This window comes from Oryx dammah, unplaced genomic scaffold (assembly GCF_014754425.2).
Source record: "Oryx dammah isolate SB20612 unplaced genomic scaffold, SCBI_Odam_1.1 HiC_scaffold_20, whole genome shotgun sequence".
NCBI classification, from domain to species: Eukaryota; Metazoa; Chordata; class Mammalia; order Artiodactyla; family Bovidae; genus Oryx; species Oryx dammah.
The window spans coordinates 46,998,539-47,019,754 of record NW_024070204.1 but is presented as its reverse complement, the minus strand read 5'-3'; positions in this window follow the sequence as shown (position 1 = coordinate 47,019,754).

The following is a 21,216-nucleotide window of genomic DNA, read 5'->3' as shown; positions in this document are numbered from 1 at the left end:
GAATACCCAATATCAATCCTAAAGATGGACTGGATCTCCTTGCAGTCCAAGGGATTCTGAAGAGTCTTCTCCAAAACCACAGTTCAAAAGCATCAATTCTTCAACACTCAGCTTTCTTTATAGTCCAACTCTCACATCCATACAAGACCACTGGAAAAGCATAGCCTTGACTAGATGAACCTTTGTTGACAAAGTAATGTCTCTGCTTTTCAATATGCTGTCTAGGTTGGTCATAACTTTCCTTCCAAGGAGTAAGTGTCTTTTAATTCCATGGCTGCAATCACCATCTGCAGTGATTTTGGAGCCCAGAAAAATAAAGTCAGCCACTGTTTCCACTGTTTCCCCATCTATTTGCCATGAAGTGATGGGACCAGATGCCATGATCTTCGTTTTCTGAATGTTGAGCTTTAAGCCAACTTTTCCACTCTCCTCTTTCACTTCCATCAAGAGGCTCTTTAGTTCTTCTTCGCTTTTTGCCGTAAGGGTGGTGTCATCTGCATATCTGAGGTTATTGATATTTCTCCCGGCAATCTTGATTCCAGCTTGTGTTTCCTCCAGCCCAGCGTTTCTTATGATGTACTCTGCATAGAAGTTAAATAAGCAGGGTGACAATATACAGCCTTGACATAGTCCTTTTCCTGCTTGGAACCACCCTGTTGTTCCATATCCAGTTCTAACTGTTGCTTCCTGACCTGCATACAGGTTTCTCAAGAGGCATCCATTTTAAAATGAGATTCCGTAAATGAATGGAAATATCATATGGTGTTTGTCTTTCTCTGTCCGACTTACTTCACTTAGTATGATAATCTCTAGGTCCATCCATGTTGCTGCAAATGGCATTATTTTGTTCTTTTTCATGGCTAATAGTTCATTATTAAGACTTTCATTTTATTCTTTCAGTAAATATTATTGTCCACAGCTATATGCCACTCACTCACTCAATGCTAGATTCTGGAGGGTAGTGACAATGCCATCAGAACTTTTTCTCTGATCCTTTCTCTTCTTGCCTTATTGTTACTTGATCTTAGCTTTTCATTTAGACTTTTTCTACATGATAGAGAAGCTGACTTCTGCTGCCCTTGATTTACACCCTTCAGCTTAGAAACTCCAAGAAAAGGGAGCTTTTTTATTTCAGCATCTGTCACTCTGAGGGAAGTATTTGGAATGGCTCTGCTTGTGTCACATACCCAACCACAGCAGATGGTGTTTTCATTGGTAAGATGAAATGATCGCATCAATACGTTCATTCTTCATTCTAGATAAGCATCTTACAACATAGTTGATACTCCTTCTACCAAGTGAAAGAAGGGGATAGAAATTGGTGGGGGTTCCTGTATTTCCCTTCCTTCTATTTGGGTGGGGACTGTCATGGTTCCAACCAACAGAGTACTGTAGAAACAGAGTACTTTCTAAAGTATCCTCATTGAACTCTTGAGGATAGGACATCAAAAGGATATCAAAAGGACGTCAGAAACACGTTATGGCTGGCAGCCACACACTCTCTCTTGGGATACTCATCTTTCGATCCCAGCCTCCATGTTGTGAGGAAGCCCAGGCCACATGGAGATGCAACATCAGCATCAACATGCAGAGATGTTTGTGAGTCTGCACCTGATTTCAGCCCTAGCCTTCAGTTTTTCCAGCTGTGACCCCAAACATTGTGTAACAGAGATGAGCCATCCTGCTCTGCCCTGTCTAAATTCCTGACCCACAGTGCCCATGAGCTATAATAAATCATTACTTATGTTTTAAGTCACAAAGTTTTGAAAATTTGTTGTGCAGCAAAAGGTAAAGAGTGGTTTCCCTGGTAGTTCAGTTGATAAAGAATCTGCCTGCAATGCAGGAGACCTGGGTTTCACCCCGGGGTCAGGAAAATCCCCTGGAGAAGGAAATGACTACCCACTCCAGTATTCTCACCTGGAGAATTTCATAGACAGAGGAACCTGGTGGGCTATGGTCCACGGGGCTGCAAAGGTCGGACATGACTTAGTGACTAAATCACCACCACCGTACAACTGATAAGTAAATAGTTGTCCATTGAGCTGATCTCTGTTGCCTGGCAATCGGAGCAGTATGATTAGGGGACCAGATGTATTACTAAAGAAAAAGAGATATGAAAGGTTGCTGGGTAGACAAGATGAATAGATACCACCACTCAGTATGATCATCCTAGGATAAGTTAATTTCCCATGAGTGTATAAATATACATGTATATAAACAATTGAAGCCAGAGTCATTATTATAAACAGCAAATGGAAAAGGATCCTGATTTTACTAATTCCATTTGCTGCACCATGAGCAGTCTAGTATTATCCAGGTAACATATGTCTGTTTTCTCTGATTTATTACTTAGGCAATGATTCTCAATTCAGTAAAGCTTAAAAACCAAAATTTCAGAAGTGTTACAAAGAAGGTTTTGGGTACAAGTTAAAGTTCCACTATGTAACTTGGGAGACTGAGTTTGAAAGCTGGTTTAAGAAACAGATTCCCTACAGTGGCGTTTAAGAAGAGACCACACTCTGGGTGGGATGGGGGATCACTTTCAAGAAAGAATGTTTGTTTTCCAGCACAGCTTCCCTCTACCTGCTTTGCTCTGACCAATTCAGGAGTTTGTCCATTTGTCTTCTCAAGGTCATGGTTAATTTGTATAACTGGAAACAGAATCCTAATTCCTCATTAGCAAAAGAAAGTATACTCTCTGGAAGCTAGAAGATTGGTTTTTCAGTTTTACTTTTTTTTTTTTTTTTTACGGAGAGTCAACCAAAGTATATTCTCAAGGTTTATTGTGTGTAATTATTTTTTAAAGACTTTTGATTAAAAAAAAAACCTTTTTTCCTTAATATATTTATTTTATTGAAGTATAGTTAACTTACAATGTTTCAGGTGCACAGCAAGGAGATTCAGTTTTACATACACACATATATTATTTTTCAGATTATTTTCCATTATAGGTTATTACAAAATATTGACTATAGTTCTCTGGGCTGTTCAGTATACCTTTGTTGCTTGTTGCTTATCTATTTTTTTCAAATTAGAAATTGTATAGACTTCTGATTTAAAAAAAGAAAAAACACAACTCCAGTTTTGAAAACTCAAAACACAGAGGGGAAATCATAAATAAAGAAATATCTAAAATATGCTCTTTCTCATAGAAGAGAAAAAGTTTTACTCTGCAGTGAGTTTAAATGAGAGCCACTGAGGCCAAGAGACTGGGTTCAGGATTAGGGACTAAGATACGACATTAAAACACCTGTATCAAGGCTCATCTATATAGAAAAAAACAAAAACAACAGACATTTAGATGTTATGTCTCTGAGAAAGGCAGGCTTTGGGGAAGAAGAAAAAGGTGAAGTTCGTTTGCCCCCAGCTCTCTAGCTGAATGGGGTTCACAGAACCAAATGCATCCTCAGGCTCCATTTCCTTTCAGAGAGTGACTGCCAGTGAAGGAGGACACATTTTGCCCTGTCCCTCCCCTAAGTAAAATTTTTTCATCTAAATCCACATGGTAACTGAAGAGACTCAGTCCATTCAGAATTGAGCAGGACTGGATCTGCTTTCTGAACTTATAATGAGTGTTATTATGTGAATAATGGGGAAGATTTTGTTTAAATTCTAGATTTTAAAAAAATTATGCTAACATTTACATAACAAAAAAATCTACCATTTTAACCATCTTAAGTATACATTTTAATGACATTAATGCTGAACATTCACACTATTGTGTAACCATCACTGCCATCCATCTCCAGAAATTTCTCACCTTTTCAAATGGAAATTCTATACTCATTACACAAAAATTGCCTACCCCCCTCCCCACCAGGCCCTGGTAATTAGCAGTCCACTTTCTGTCTCTCTGAATTTGACTGTTTCAGGTATCCCATATAAGTGAAATACAATATTAGTCCTTTTGACAGGCTTATTTCACTTCGCATATCCAAGTTAAAGCATATCTCAGAATTTCCTTCTTTTTAAAGGCTGAATAATATCCATTAGATGTATAAATCACATTTAGTGAGTTTTTTTTAAGGGGAGGGATTATCTTCTCTACTGATAATCTTCAGGATAGCCTTCCTGGTCTGTATCATCTTTTCAATATTAAACATTAGTTTAAACATGATTTTTTTTCTTCTGTGTTTTATCATCATTATCTGGTGTAGGGGAACAAAATTTGCTGCCCTCAAATATGTCTCATTTCCTTGAGGATTAATTTAGCCTGATTATTTCTTGGACTCAAAAGCCTCAGGAAAAACCTTTGACCTTCCCTCTAACTGCCTAAAAAATGTAGATAGAAGACCTCTTCCTAGGAGGGAACTATCACCATAGATACCTATAGTATGAACCAGGCGTGTAGACAGGGAGGGACCTAGCAAAGTCTGTTTGTAAAAGCTCCTTTCTGTATCCCATTGTCTCTGCCTGGCTTGACAAACATTTGTTTTGTAAACGTTTGCTTTTTCATCTCCACATAAATTGTCTTGTTCCCCTTTGAAGTCCCAACCGCCTACCCTCAGCATGCTCTTTTGCCCTTAGCTGGAAGATTGTATTTAAGGTGGGGGCTTCAGCCATTTTAGCAAATGACTCAAGTTTTTCTGGGTTTCTGCCATGTCTATGTGTTATTAAATTTTGTTTGATGTTCTCCTTTCAATCTGGTTGTGTCAATTTAATTCTTGGGCCAGTCAGAATAACCTAGAAGGATGAAGGTAATTTCTTTCTCCTCCATAATGATATCCGTTTACTCCTTCAGTTCAGTTCAGTTCAGTAGCTCAGTCGTGTCCGACTCTTTGCGATCCCATGAATAGCAGCACGCCAGGCCTCCCTGTCCATCACCATCTCCCAGAGTTCACTCAGACTCACGTCCATCGAGTCCGTGATGCCATCCAGACATCTCATCCTCTGTCGTCCCCTTCTCCTCCTGCCCCCAATCCCTCCTAGCATCAGAGTCTTTTCCAATGAGTCAACTCTTCGCATGAGGTGGCCAAAGTACTGGAGCTTCAGCTTTAGCATCATTCCTTCCAAAGAAATCCCAGGGTTGATCTCCTTCAGAATGGACTGGTTGGATCTCCTTGCAGTCCAAGGGACCCTCAAGAGTCTTCTCCAACACCACAGTTCAAATGCATCAATTCTTCGGTGCTCAGCCTTCTTCACAGTCCAACTCTCACATCCATACATGACCACAGGAAAAACCATAGCCTTGACTAGGCAGACCTTAGTCTGCAAAGTTATGTCTCTGCTTTTGAATATGCTATCTAGGTTGGTCATAACTTTTCTTCCAAGGAGTAAGTGTCTTTTAATTTCATGGCTGAAGTCACCATCTGCAGTGATTTTGGAGCCCCCCAAAATAAAGTCTGACACTGTTTCCACTGTTTCCCCATCTATTTGCCATGAAGTGATGGGACCAGATGCCATGATCTTCGTTTTCTGAATGTTGAGCTTTAAGCCAGCTTTTTCACTCTCCTCTTTCACTTTCATCAGGAGGCTTTTTAGTTCCTCTTCACTTTCTGCCATTAGGGTGGTGTCATCTGCATATCTGAGGTGATTGATATTTCTCCCGGCAATCTTGATTCCAGCTTGTGCTTCTTCCAGTCCAGTGTTTCTCATGATCTACTCTGCATATAAGTTAAATAAGCAGAGTGACAATATACAGCCTTGACGTACTCCTTTTCCTATTTGGAACCAGTCTGTTGTTCCATGTCCAGTTCTAACTGTTGCTTCCTGACCTGCATACAGATTTCTTAAGAAATTTACTCCTTACCTCACTTTTTTCCTTTGTCCCTTCCTCCCTCCCTTCCTTTCTTCCCTTCTCCCTCCCTTCTCTCTCTTCTTTGCAGGAGCAGGTGATACATATTGCTTGTATCATAACACTTATATAAGGTGTTGGTGGTGGTACTGTGCTCAGTTGTGTCTCTTTGTGACCCCATGGCCTGTAGCCCACTAAGCTCCTCTGTCCATGGAATTTCCCAGGCAAGAATACTGGAATGGGTTGGAATGGTTTGCCATTTCCTACTGGGAACCTAAAAGTTTTACTGATGTGGCCCTCCCTAGAATCTTCAAAGGATTTATCTCACGTTCTCTAGAGTGTGTGTGTCTCACCAAAGCCTCCAATGAACCAAGCAGCCACTGTGCTCCTCTCATCTGATTAATATGATGCCATCACCAGAGTAGAGCAAATGGAGTTCAGTGGGACATCCAGGTCTTTCCAGACTGTATTTTATGAGAGAGTGAGAGAGTTCACACAGACCTAGGGAAAGACAGTGGACACATACTATTGTCTATTCCAAATAAATGTGAAGCATCTAACCTTCTTTTCTGATCAAAAAGAATGTCTGACTCCATCCCATGAGCCTGAAAACACTCTCATCTGCTCTGTCACAGTAGCTGCAGCTGGGGCTACTACTTAGTTGAGTTTGGACTAGTCTACCACCTGCCAATGTCTGTCTGGTTTCTGCAGTAGGAAGACTGGTGCATTATATGGAGATATGATGACCATTATTTCTGCAAAGGGTGAAATACAAAGGTGGATGAGAGAAAGTTTATTGATTTGGGAGCACTCTTCCAGGATACACCCAAAATAAACTAGAGAAGGCCCTGGAAATTGTTGCAGGATGCTGCTAGGATGACTCCTGCATGCTCTTTGCTCAGTTGTGTCTGACTCTTTGCGACGCTATGGACTATAGCCCAACAGGTTCCTCTCTCCATGGGATTTTCTAGGCAAGAATGCTGGAATGGGTTGTCATTTCCTCCTCCAGGGGATGGTAGAAGAATGGTGAAAGAGATGACTTAATGAAATGAAGTAAAAAGGCCAGAGATTGCTGTGAGAGGCAGAGGCAGGGGAAGTAAAAGGTTCAGAGAACGAAGTCTGTGGATATGCTATGTAAAGCTGGAAAGCCCAATTATGTTATGACTTAATTCTATCTATTGGTTTGGTGGCAGGAAGGGAGTAGAGGCAGATTCAGGGGTAAGTGAATTACATATTGTCTTATGAGAGAAAGACATCTGAGTCTTCTTGTCTATCAAGTAAGTAAATACTTCAAAACAGAGCACCTTGATCTAACTTCAGGAGGAGCTTATTTCAGGAAAAATCCTTCCCTAGAAGCCTCTTCTGAAATAAATTGAAGGTCAATCCTTGACCTTCGTCTTGTTGTAGCCAAGCATTCAGGCAAACAAACTCACTCAGAAGGACAATGCAGATAGTGGAGTGGAGTGGAGTTTATTACACCCAAGGTAGAGTGTCCTCTTAGCCAAGGACCCCGACCAGTTTTTGAAAACCTTATAAACCCTAAGTGTATGTACCCAAACCCATCTCCCCAAATCCCCTGAAACTAGTCTGAACAAAGGAAGAGAAAGATACAATCAAAGTTAACCTGTGATTCATATGCCTTGAGCCTAGGTAGTTAACAGTGGACCATTATCAATAGGCCTGTGGTCATACCCTAATAAGCATAATAGAATTTATGATTCTATTTGTTACACAGATAATTAGGGTATTCTTTTAGGCAACGGAGAGTCTAGGTACAAGCCATGGGGGTCTTCCATCTGGGGAGTCTGGTTTCCAGTCGGTATGTTGTTTCCATAGGTACTGGGCATATAGCTCAAAGTCCACAGTCCAGCCCAAGATGGAGTCCTTCTTTCAAGATGGAGCCTGTTCTGTCTGCTTCCTCCTTCAGTCTCACTGGAGAAGCAGAACCCTTTAGGCAAGTCATCATTGAATGATGTTTGTTAGATTCCTACCATGTTCTCAGTCATTCCATTCAGCACAAAAAGAGAAAAAAGAAAATCTTACAGATTTCTAAATACATCTTCAAAGAAACATAAATAACTTTTGTCACAATTGCTAATATTTAGAGTGAGCTTTGAAGTAGTAATCCCACTGCTATTAGAAGGTCAAAAAATTTGTTTTGTTTGTGAAGGGCATTGCTTAGCCTTAGCAAAATTTTCAAATAATCTGAGGTTTCTACTAGTAGGTACTCTTGAGCAGGCCAAAGACTTTGATCAAATATACACTTGCCAGCATTGGGCCCTGGGAGAACGTCTGGAATACCAGTCTCAATTCCTCTAGCTTCTTGCAAAACTAGGGAGTGAGTGTAGAACTGTTTCCTAGGGACTTTCAAGGAGCCAAATGTCAAGTCCAGGAATTCCTTCCTCTCCTTGCACTAATTTTATTGTTCTCTGATGCATCCTATTGCTACACCATCCCTCACCCTGAAGCCTAGTGGCCCGCCTGGCAACCTGGGATGGGGAAGGAGACAGTGTCCTCTGGGGTACCTGCTGGTACCTTGGCCATTCCAGGAGACAGTGCCCACACTGAGGAGACTTGGGAGTACCTCTCTCTTCCAAGAATATCACAGTTCTTTACCTGGTGGATTTGTTCCAAGTGGGGAAAGAGTTCTGGAGTCATGAATATTCATTTTCTACAAAATTGTCATTTGACCATATTGTTGCACCTGCTTTTGACCAAATGAATTTTCACCCATTACTTTTAGCTGGATATGTTTCTCCTAATAACTTGGACCCATTTCCTCTTGGCCTTCCCACTGTCTAATTATATGAAAACATAGAAGAAATAACTATTCAAGTCATCCAAAAATATTAAGTAAGACAAAGATCTCTCTATCTCTACTCCTGTCCTTACCCACCTCATTTCCAGTACTGTTACTCAGAACATTCTTGATGCCTAGTAGATAAGATACTTTATGAAAATATCCAAATTCTAGCCCTAAAGTCATCACAAGTAAAGGAACTGAGAAGAGAATGAAGATGAAAATAACCACATTAGCTGTTTGAGTATTTGTAATAATCTTTGAATAAAATGAGTAAATACATGTAAAGCATTTAAATAGTATTTATTGCATGCCTACTATATACCAGAAACTGTTCTATTTATTATTTTACATATTGCAACTATGGCAACTGCCATGTTATCATTTCCACTATAAGCATATTAAAATGTACCAGGTAATGGGCTGTGCTTGCTATTCAGTTAATTATAGCATAACTGATTTCACATACTTAGATGCCAACTTGATAGGTTGTTGCTGCCTATTGTGTAAAAAATATACTAGAAAGTTGCTGATGACTTATTTACATGTGTTTAGAAAGTATGTGAATGGCTAGTTACAGTATGCCTTTCTTAGAATTTTATAATTTTGTGAAAGGAATACATTACTTACTGCCCCAGAAGTAGTTGGGGCCTGAGGCTAGCACTCATCTCCTAAATTATAAGATAAAGCCACTTTTGTCAGACCAACTGTGTGGGAGGGTCTGAAGGTAGAACCAAGAAACTGGATAGACCTGCCTGAGATCTACCACCTATAAGCCATGGGGTCGTGCCCATGTTACTTGAACTCTGAGACTTCGTTTATTCATCTATGAAAGGGAAATAGAAATACTTACTGCAGTATTACTATGAAGATAGAGTATGAAAACTGTATGTAAAACATACAATAAATAGAAGATATCTTTACTGTTATTATTAGCTGAGATTCCCTGAAGTACTTGCAGGAATGAATTATTTTCTAGTAAACTAGTCCCTTTCTGCATCTCTAATTCCTCATCCATAAAATGTGAATAATTATGGTATCTAGTCCAATGGCTCTTGTGAGGATTAAAAGAATTAATACATGTAAACCCCTTAGAATAGTGCTTGGCATACGGCAAGCCTTATTCAAGCTCATGCAATTTCAATTTACACTTTAACCAAATATAAAGATATAAACTACTTTTCCTCCAAAGGAGTGTTTGATTTAGTCAAAAGTATTATATCATTTTTCCTTCATTAAATGCAGACTTCACTCTTTAAAAGGCCTTTTCTTATTAACTGGAAGAGACAAAGTAAGCTGGGTTAAAAAAAAAAAAGTGCTGGGCTTGGCTAGTAAGTAGTGGAGGGTGGTTCCAATGTGGCCTTGGAGAAGCTATGTTCAGACCTTCAGTTTTCTCATCTGACAGATGGAAATAACATCCTCTCCAAACTACCTGAACACCTCCTTGAGTGATTTAAAGATCATACGAGATGAAGGAGATTCTTGCCCCCTTGCCTTTTGTGATATTGCTGCTGCTGCTGCTGCTAAGTTGCTTCAGTCGTGTCCGACTCTGTGCGATCCCATAGACAGCAGCCCCCCAGGCTCCCCCGTCCCTGGGATTCTCCAGGCAAGAACACTGGAGTGGGTTGCCATTTCCTTCTCCAATGCATGAAAGTGAAAAGTGAAAGGGAAGTCGCTCAGTCGTGTCCGACTCTTCGAGACCCCATGGACTGCAGCCTACCAGGCTCCTCTGCCCAAGGGATTTTCCAGGCAAGAGTGCTGGAGTGGGGTGCCATTGCTTTCTCCGTGTGATATTGCTAGTGTTAATGAATAATGCTTGGCTTCTCCCAGTCCACATGAATGACTCCTAGACTTCTTCCTTGGCTATTGGGTTCGATGTAAATGAGGTAGCTATTTGAGGGAGCTCCTGGGATTCACGAAGAATGCTAACTCTGAGGAACAGTGTTCAAGCCACTGAAGTTTAACATTCAAAATACTTCAGCAAATACCGCTGAAGAAGACTTAACCACTTTAAACAGAAACACTGGACACTGAAGCTTAATGATGTGAAGGATTTTAGAAGTAGTGTCTATTATGGGCAGAATTATGTCTCTCTAAATTCCTATGTTGATGGTTAAGCCCTAATGCTTCAAATGAAGTCATTAGGATGGGCCCTAATCCAGCATGTCCTTCTAAGAAGAGGAAACTTGAGCACACACATGTGCACAGGGAGGACAAAGTGAAGACACAGCCGTTTATAAGTAGAGGTGTGCCCAGGATTGCTGGCAACACCAGAAGCTAGAAGAGGCAAGGAAGGTGCTTCCTTTTAGGGCCTTCAGAGAGAGAGTGATCCTGTTGACACCTTGATTTTGGATTTTTAGCATCTAAAACACTGAGAGATTACATTTATATTGTTTTGTTTTTGTTCAGTCGCTGAGTTGTGTCCACCTCTTCACAACCCCATGGACTACAGCATGCCAGGCCTCCCTGTCCATCACCATCTCCCAGAGCCTGCTCAAACTCATGTCCATTGAGTTGGTGGTGCTGTTCAACCATCTTGTCCTCTGTCATCCCTTTCTCCTCCTGCCTTCAATCTTTCCCAGCATCAGGGTCTTTTTTAATGAGCTGGCTCTTCATATCTGGTGGTCAAAGTATTGGAGCTTCAGCTTCAGCACACTGTTTAACCTACCCACTTTGTGATGCTTTGTTCTGGCAGCCCTAGGCAGATGATCACAGTGTCCCAACAGCCTTCTAGGCAGCTCTAAATCTGTGGAGCCTGGAGCCTAAGGGAGTGAGGATTAAGGAGGAGACAGGGTCCACTCTCCTTTTTTTCAACCATTGCAACTCTTTATCAATATTAGTTATTGAACTTCCAAGAAGAGTTTTATTTCTACTAAAAAATTTTAGTAAAAAAGAAGTTTGGAAACTACTGCTCTAGTGTAAGAGACCCTGTCAATATTCCAGCCCATGAGTCCTTCACTGTTTTTCCCTCCCAGGCTCTCTGGGTGCTTTTACTCCCAACAGCCTGAAATTGGATCATTGGTTGAGGGCAGCCCTCAAGTTAACGCCAGGGTTTTCTTTGCCTGCACATAGAAAATTGGAACAAGGGTGGCCTGCAATCAGTGACTGAGCTATGGGGGTATAAATACTGCAGCTCCCTCATGCCTGATTACACAACTCTGAGGTGGGACCTGCACTGTCTCCAGAGCTTCCCTGTGGGACTTGGCCTGCACCTCACCCTTCTAGGCCTTCTATATTTTTATCTGCTTCTTTCCCTTCTTTCCTAGAGGAAAAGGAAAGGTGGCCAAAGTATTAGAGCTTCAGCTTCAGCATCATTCCTTCCAATGAATATTCAGGAATGATTTCCTTTAACTGACTGGTTTGATCTCCTTGCTGTCCAAGAGACTCTCAAGAGTCTTCTCCAGCACCCACAGTTCAAAAGCATCAATTCTTCAGCACACAGCCTTTTTTATTGTCCAACTCTCACACCCATACATGACTATTGGAAAAACCATAGCTTTGACTAGACGGGCCTTTGTCGGCAAAGTAATGTCTTTGCTTTTTAATATGCTGTCTAGGTTTGTCATTGCTTTTCTCCTAAGGAGCAACCATCTTTTAACTTTATGGCTGTATTCATGGTCCACAGTAATTTTGGAGCCCAAGAAAATAAAGTCTGTCATTGTTTCCATTGTTTCCCCATCTATTTGCCATGAAGTGATGGGACAGGATGCCATGATCTTCATTTTTTGAATGTTGAACTTTAAGCCCAGCTTTTTCACTCTTCTCTTTAACCTTCTTCAGAAGCTCTCTAATTCCTCTTCACTTTCTGCCATAAGGGTGGTGTCATCTGCATATCTGAGGTTATTGATATTTCTCCCAACAATCTTGATTCCAGCTTGTGCTTCATCCAGCTTGACATTTTGCATGATATACTCTTCATATACATTAAATAAACAGGATGACAATATATAGCCTTGATCCACTCCTTTCCCAATTTTGAACCAGTCCATTGTTCCATGTCTGATTCTAATTGTTGTTTCTTGACCTGCATAGAGGTTTCTCAGGAGGCAGGGATGTAGTCTGGTATTACCATCTCTTGAAGAGTTTCCCACAGTTTGTTGTGATCTAGTAATAAAAATAGGGACTAATTTTAATTGTCCTTTTAATTTCATTTTTCAGCAATTTATTTCTTATTGTATTTTGTAAAAAACTGACTTTCTCTTTTGCTTTTGTTTAGTCACCAAATCGCGTCTAACTCTTTGCGACCCCATAAACTGCAGCACACCAGCTTTCCCTGTCCTTAACTATATCCATGAGCTTGCTCAAACTCATATCCATTGAATCAGTGATGCCATCCAACCATCTCATTCTCTGTTGCCTCCTTCCTCTCTTTCCCTCAATCTTTCCCAGCATCAGGGTCTTTTCCAATGAGTCAGTTCTTCGTTCTTCACATCAGTTGGCAAAGTATTGGAGCTTCAGCTTCAACATCTGTCCTACCAATGAATATTCAGAGTTAATTTCCTCTAGAATTGATAGGTTTGATCTCCTTGCAGTCCATGGGACTCTTAATAGTCTGCTCAAATACCACAGTTCAAAAGCATCAATTCTTGTGCACTCAGTCTTCTTTATAGTCCAACTCTCACATTAGTACACGACTACTGGAAAAACCATAGCTTTGACTATATGAACCTTTGTTGGCAAAGTAACGTCTCTGCTTTTTAATATGCTGTCCAGGTTGGTCATAGCTTTTCTTCCAAGGAGCAAGTGTATTTAATTTCGTGCCTGCAGTCACAGTCCACAGTGATTTTGGAGTCCAAGAAAGTGAAATCCATCACTGTTTCCCTTTTTCCCCATCTATTTTCCATAAAATGATGGAACTGGATGCCACGATCTTAGTTTTTTGAATGTTAAGTTTTAAGCCAGCTTTTTTACTCTCCTCTTTCACCTTCATCAAGAGGCTTTTTAGTTCCTCTTCACTTTCTGCCATTAATGTGGTATCATCTAGATATCTGAGGTTGTTAATATTTCTCTTAGCAATCCTTAAGGGATTTGATTTAGGTCAGACCTGAATGGTCTAGTGGTTTTCCCTACTTTCTTCAACTGGAGTATGAATTTGGTAATAAGGAGTTCATGATCTGAGCCACAGTCAGCTCCTGGTCTTGTTTTTGTTGACTGTATAGAGCTTCTCCATCTTTGGCTGCAAAGAATATAATCAATCTGATTTTGGTGTTGACCATCTGGTGGTGTCCATGTGTAGAGTCTTCTCTTGTGTTGTTGGAAGAGGGTGTTTGCTATGACCAGTGCATTTTCTTGGCAAAACTCTATCAGTCTTTCCCCTGCTTCATTCCGCATTTCAAGGCCAAATTTGCCTGTTACTCCAGGTGTTTCTTGATTCCTACTTTTGCATTCCAGTCCCCTATAATGAAAAGGACATCTTTTTGGGGTGTTAGTTCTACAAGGTCTTGTAGGTCTTCATAAAACCGTTGAACTTCAGCTACTTCAGCATTACTGGTTGGGGCATAGACTTGGATAACTGTGATATTGAATGGTTTGCCTTGGAGACGAACAGAGATCATTCTGTCGTTTTTGAGATTGCATTCAAGTACTGCATTTCGGACTCTTTTGTTGACCATGATGGCTACTCCATTTCTTCTGAGGGATTCCTGCCCGCAGTAGTAGATATAATGGTCATCTGAGTTAAATTCACCCATTCCAGTCCATTTTAGTTTGCTGATTCCCAAAATATTGACGTTCACCCTTGCCATCTCTTGTTTGACCACTTCCAATTTGCCTTGATTCATGGACCTGACATTCCAGGTTCCTATGCAATATTGCTCTTTACAGCATTGGATCTTGCTTATATCACCAGTCACGTCCACAGCTGGGTATTGTTTTTGCTTTGGCTCCATCCCTTCATTCTTTCTGGAGTTATTTCTCCACTGACCTCCAGTAGCATACTGGGCACCTACTGACCTGGGGAGTTCCTCTTTTGGTATCCTATCATTTTGCCTTTTCATACTGTTCATGGGGTTCTCAAGGCAAGAATACTGAAGTGGCTTGCCATTCCCTTCTCCAGTGGACCATTCTGTCAGACCTCTCCACCATGACCTGCCCATCTTGGGTTGCCCCGCAGGCATGGCTTGGTTTCATTAAGTTAGACAAGGCTGTGGTCCTAGTGTGATTAGATTGACTAGTTTTCTGTGAGTATGGTTTCAGTGTGTCTGCCGTCTGATGCCCTCTTGCAACACCTACCATCTTACTTGGGTTTCTCTTACCTTGGGTGTGGGGTATCTCTTCATGGCTACTCCAGCAAAGCACAGCCGCTGCTCCGTACCTCAGACGAGGCGTATCTCCTTACCCCATTCAGGTATGACCTAAATCAAATCCCTTATGATTAAACAGTGGAAGTGAGAAATAGATTTAAGGGCCTAGATCTGATAGAGTGCCTGATGAACTATGGAATGAAGTTCGTGGCATTGTACAGGAGACAGGGATCAAGACCATCCCCATGGAAAAGAAATGCAAAAAAGCAAAATGGCTGTCTGGGGAGGCCTAACAAATAGCTGTGAAAAGAAGAGAGGTGAAAAGCAAAGGAGAAAAGGAAAGATATAAGCATCTGAATGCAGAGTTCCAAAGAATGGCAAGAAGACATAAGAAAGCCTTCTTCAGCAATCAGTGCAAAGAAATAGAGGAAAACAACAGATTGGGAAAGACTAGAGATCTCTTCAAGAAAATTAGAGACACCAAGGGAATATTTCATGCAAAGATGGGCTCGATAAAGGACAGAAATGGAATGGACCTAATAGAAGCAGAAGATATTAAGAAGAGGTGGCAAGAATACACGGAAGAAGTGTACAAAAAAGATCTTCATGACCAAGATAATCATGATGGTGTGATCACTCACCTAAAGCCAGACATCCTGGAATGTGAAGTCAAGTGGGCCTTAGAAAGCATCACTACGAACAAAGCTAGTGGAGGTGATGGAATTCCAGTTGAGCTGTTTCAAATCCTGAAAGATGATGCTGTGAAAGTGCTGCATTCAATATGCCAGCCAATTTGGAAAACTCAGCAGTGGCCACAGGACTGGAAAAGGTCAGTTTTCATTCCAAATCCAAAGAAAGGCAATGCCAAAGAATGCTCAAACGACTGCACAATTGCATTCATCTCACATGCTAGTAAAGTAATGTTCAAGATTCTCCAAGCCAGGCTTCAGCAAAACATGAACTGTGAACTCCCTGATGTTCAAGCTGGTTTTAGAAAAGGCAGAGGAACCAGAGATCAAATTGCCAACATCCACTGGATCATGGGAAAAGCAAGAGAGTTCCAGAAAAACATCTATTTCTGCTTGATTGACTGTGCCAAAGCCTTTGACTGTGTGGATCACAATAAACTGTGGAAAATTCTGAGAGAGATGGGAATACCAGACCACCTGACCTGCCTCTTGAGAAATCTGTATGCAGGTGAGGAAGCAACAGTTAGAACTGGACATGGACCAACAGGCTGGTTCCAAATAGGAAAAGGAGTGAGTCAAGGCTGTATATTGTCACCCTGCTTATTTAACTTCTATGCAGAGTACATCATGAGAAACGCTGGACTGGAAGAAACACAAGCTGGAATCAAGATTGCTGGGAGAAATATCAATCACCTCAGATATGCAAATGACACCACCCTTATGGCAGAAAGTGAAGAGGAGCTAAAAAGCCTCTTGATGAAAGTGAAAGAGGAGAGTGAAAAAGTTGAATAGCATATTCAAAAGCAGAGACATTGCTTTGCTGACTAAGGTCCGTCTAGTCAAGGCTATGGTTTTTCCTGTGGTCATGTATGGATGTGAGAGTTGGACTGTGAAGAAGGCTGAGCACCAAAGAATTGATGCTTTTGAACTGTGGTGTTGGAGAAGACTCTTGAGAGTCCCTTGGACTGCCAGGAGATCCAACCAGTCCATTCTGAAGGAGATCAACCCTGGGATTTCTTTGGAAGGAATGATGCTAAAGCTGAAGCTCCAGTACTTTGGCCACCTCATGAGAAGAGTTGACTCATTGGAAAAGACTCTGATGCTAGGAGGGATTGGGGGCAGGAGGAGAAAGGGACGACTGAGGATGAGATGGCTGGATGGTATCACAGACTTGATGGACGTGAGTCTGAGTGAACTCTGGGAGATGGTGATGGACAGGGAGGCCTGGGGTGCTTCTACTCATGGGGTCGCAAAGAGTCGGACACGCCTGAGCGACTGAACTGACTGAACTAAGTGAACTGACTGACTTAGCAATCCTTATTCCAGCTTGAGCTTCATCCAGCCCAACATTTCACATGATGTACTCTGCATATAACTTAAATAAGCAGGGTGACAGTATACAGCTTTGACGTACTCCTTTACCAATTTGGAACCAGTCCATTATTCCACGTCCGGTTTTAATTGTTGCTTCTTGTTCTGTGTACACGTTTCTAGGAGCCAGGTAAGGTGGTCTGATAGTTGTATATCTTTGAGAATATTCCACAGTTTGTTGTGATCCACAATCAAAGGCTTTAGTGTAATCAGTGAAGCAGAAGTAGATCTCTTTTTTAATTCCCTTGCTTTTTCTATGGAGAAGGCAATGGCAACCCACTCTAGAACTCTCGCCTGGAAAATCCCATGGACGGAGGAGCCTGTTAGGCTGCAGTCCACAGGGTTGCTAAGAGTCAGACATGACTGAGCAACTTCACTTTCACTTTTCACTTTCACGCACTGGAGAAGGAAATGGCAACCCACTCCAGTGTTCTTGCTTGGAGAATCCCAGGGATGGCGGAGCCTGGTGGGCTGCCATCTATGGGGTTGCACAGAGTCAGACACGACTGAAGTGACTTAGCTGCAGCAGCAGCTGTTTCTATAATCCAACAGATGTTGGCAATTTGATCTCTGGTTCCTCTGCCTTTTCTAAATCCAGCTTGTACATCTGGAAGTTCTCAGTTCACATTCTGCTGAAGCCTAGCTTGAAGAATTTTGAGTATAATCTTGCTAGCATGTGAAATGAGTGCAATTGTAGGGTAATTTGAACGTTCTTTGGCATTGCTTTTCTATGGGATTGGAATGAAAACGGATTTTTTTGACTCCTGTGGCCACTGCTGAGTTTTCTAAGTTTGCTGGTATATTGAGTGCAGCACTTTAACAGCATCATCTTTGGGGATTTGAAATAGCTCAGCTGGAATTCCATCACCTCCATTAGCTTTATTTGTAGTAATGCTTCCTAAGGCCCATTTGATTCCACACTCAGGATGTCTGGCTCTAGGTGAATGACCACACCTAAAATCATCCCCAGTATGGAGGCCTTAAAAATAACTGAGAAAAGAAGAGAGGCGAAAGGCAGAGGAAGAAGGGAAAGATATATCCAACTGAATGCAGTGTTCCAGAGAATAGCAAGGAGATATAAGAAAGCCTTCTTAAGTGAACAATGCAAATAAATAGAGGAACACAATAGGATGGGAAAAACTAGAGATCTCTTCAAGAAAATGAGAGGTACCAAGGGAACATTTCATGCAAAGATGGCAAGGACCATCTTGTCTGGTAAGGACAGAAATGGCAAAGACCTAACAGAAGCAGAAGAGGTGGCAAGAATACACCGAAGAGCTGCACAAAAAAGGTCTTAGACCTGGATAGCCACGATGGTGCGATCACTCACCTAGAGACAGACTTACTCTGGATTGGAGGCAAAAAAAAAAAAAAAAATGCTGGTTCCAAATCCTAGATGCTTTGAAAAGTACTATGCTGATCACAATGCTAATATTTGGAGTTGTCTTATAAATAGCTGTGAAAAGAAGAGAAGCGAAAAGCAAAGGAGAAAAGGAAAGATATAATTATCTAAATGCAAAGTTCCAAAGAATAGCAAAGAGAGATAAGAAAGCCTTCCTCAGCAATCAATGCAAAGAAATAGAGGAAAACAACAGAATGGGAAAGACTAGAGATCTCTTCAAGAAAATTAGAGATACCAAGGGAACATTTCATGCAAAGATGAGCTCAATAAAGGAGAGAAACGGTATGGACCTAACAGAAGCAGAAAATCTTAAGAAGAGGTGGCAAGAATACACAGAAGAAGTGTACAAAAAAGATCTTCACGACCAAGATAATCACAATGGTGTGATCACTCACCTAGAGCCAGACATCCTGGAATGTGAAGTCAAGTGGGCCTTAGGAAGCATCACTCTGAACAAAGCTAGTGGAGGTGATGGAATTCCAGTGGAGCTATTTCAAATCCTAAAAGATGATGCTGTGAAAGTGGTGCACTCAATATGCCAGCCAATTTGGAAAACTCAGCAGTGGCCACAAGACTGGAAAAGGTCAGTTTTCATTCCAGTCCCAAAGAAAGGCAATGCAAAAGAATGCTCAAACGACTGCACAATTGCATTCATCTCACATGCTAGTAAAGTAATGCTCAAAATTCTCCAAGCCAGGCTTCAGCAGTATGTGAACTGTGAACTTCCAGATGTTCAAGCTGGTTTTAGAAAAGGCAGAGGAACCAGAGATCAAATTGCCAACATCCTCTGAATCATTGAAAAAGCAAGAGAGTTCCAGAAAAACATCTATTTCTGCTTTATTGACTATGCCAAAGTTTTGACTGTGTGGATCACAATAAACGGTGGAAAATTCTGAAAAAGATGGGAATACCAGAACACCTGACCTGCCTCTTGAGAAATATGTATGCAGGTCAGGAAGCAACTGTTAGAACTGGACATGGAACAACAGACTAGTTCCAAGTAGGAAAAGGAGTACGTCAAGGCTGTATATTGTCACCTTAATTATTTAACTTCTAGGCAGAGTACATCATGAGAAACGCTGGGCTGGAAGAAGCACAAGCTGGAATCAAGACTGCCGGGAGAAATATCAATAACCTCAGATATGCAGATGACACCGCCCTTATGGCAGAAAGTGAAGAGGAACTAAAAAGCCTCCTGATGAAAGTGAAAGAGGAGAGTGAAAAAGTTGGCTTAAAGCTCAACATTCAGAAAACTAAGATCATGGCATCTGGTCCCATCACTTCATGGGAAATAGATGGGGAAACAGTGGAAACAGTGTCAGACTTTATTTTTCTGGGCTCCAAAATCACTGCAGATAGTGACTGCAGCCATGAAATTAAAAGATGCTTACTCCTTGGAAGAAAAGTTATGACCAACCTAGATAGCATATTCAAAAGCAGAGACATTACTTTGCCAACAAAGTCCATCTAGTCAAGGCTATGGTTTTTCCTGTGGTCATGTATGGATGTGAGAGTTGGACTGTGAAGAAAGCTGAGCGCCGAAGAATTGATGCTTTTGAACTGTGGTGTTGGAGAAGACTCTTGAGAGTCCCTTGGACTGCGAGGAGATTCAACCAGTCCATTTTGAAGGAGATCAACCCTGGGATTTCTTTGGAAGGGATGATGCTAAAGCTGAAACTCCAGTACTTTGGCCACCTCATGTGAAGAGTTGACTCATTGGAAAAGACTCTGATGCTAGGAGGGATTGGGGGCAGGAGGAGAAGGGGATGACAGAGGATGAGATGGCTGGATGGCATCACTGACTTGATGGATGTGAGTCTGAGTGAACTCCAGGAGTTGGTGATGGACAGGGAGGCCTGGGGTGCTTCTATTCATGGGGTCGCAAAGAGTCAGACAGGACTGAGGGACTGAACTGAACTGAATTGAACTGAACTGATGGGCCCTCCACTCTCGCTTTTCTAGTCTCCCCTAAGTGGTGAGAGTGGGGAGCCTGGCCTACAGCTGCTCAGGACCTTCCTGGAGTGTGTGTGGGAGAGTTGAGGGGTTGGGGGAGTCGGGTCCTCAGACATGTCATCTTCCCCAAGGGCAAATCTTCACCCTTCCTCTTTCCAGTCATACCCCAGTGCCTTACCATTTCTACCTTCTCTATTTCCCTTCACTAAAGGATTTTCAAAGTTTATTTCAACTTTTTGTTCTCTTTCTTTGGTCAATTTTTTTGAAAGTGCATGCTCCCCACATATTTCACATGGCCCGCATTTTTATGAATCCAAGAATAAATGCATTTTTGGCCAACTACTAAGAAATATTTTTAGACTCTAGGGCTATATTTTTGTCTTTTGCAGAGCATAATTTGAAGCAGATTCAGTTGCATGCAAAGCTCTTAATTCTGAACCCCATTTCAGATGTCCTACTGACATTCTACATCCCTTGAGAAATATGGTAACACTTTAATGAAAACCCATCTGTTATGAAGTATCTTAGTTTAGAGGGATGAACCATTCAAAGAACAAGGAGATGGGGTTTTGTTTGTTCCTTCAAACTGCTTTGTTCAGCTGCCATTTGACCTTTGCTTTGCTGAGAAGAGGGGATTTTGCTGTGGAGATGTTTAGCAAGCAACTAGAAGAGAGGATGGAGGGTGGTCAGTTCAGTTCAGTTCAGTCATTCAGTCATGTCTGACTCTTTGTGGCCCCGTGGACAGCACCATGCCAGGCTTCCCTATCAGCAGTTCCCAGAACGTACTCAAACTTATGTCCATAGAGTTGATGATGCCATCCAACCATCTCATCTTCTGTCATCCCTTTCTCCTCCCACCTTCAATCTTTCCCAGCATCAGGGTCTTTTCCAGTGAGTCAGTTCTTCACATCAGGTGGCCAAAGTATTGGAGTTTCAGCTTCAGCATCAGTCCTTCCAATGAATATTCAGGACTGGTTTCCTTTAGGATGGACTGGTTGGATCTCCTTGCAGCCCAAAGGACTCTC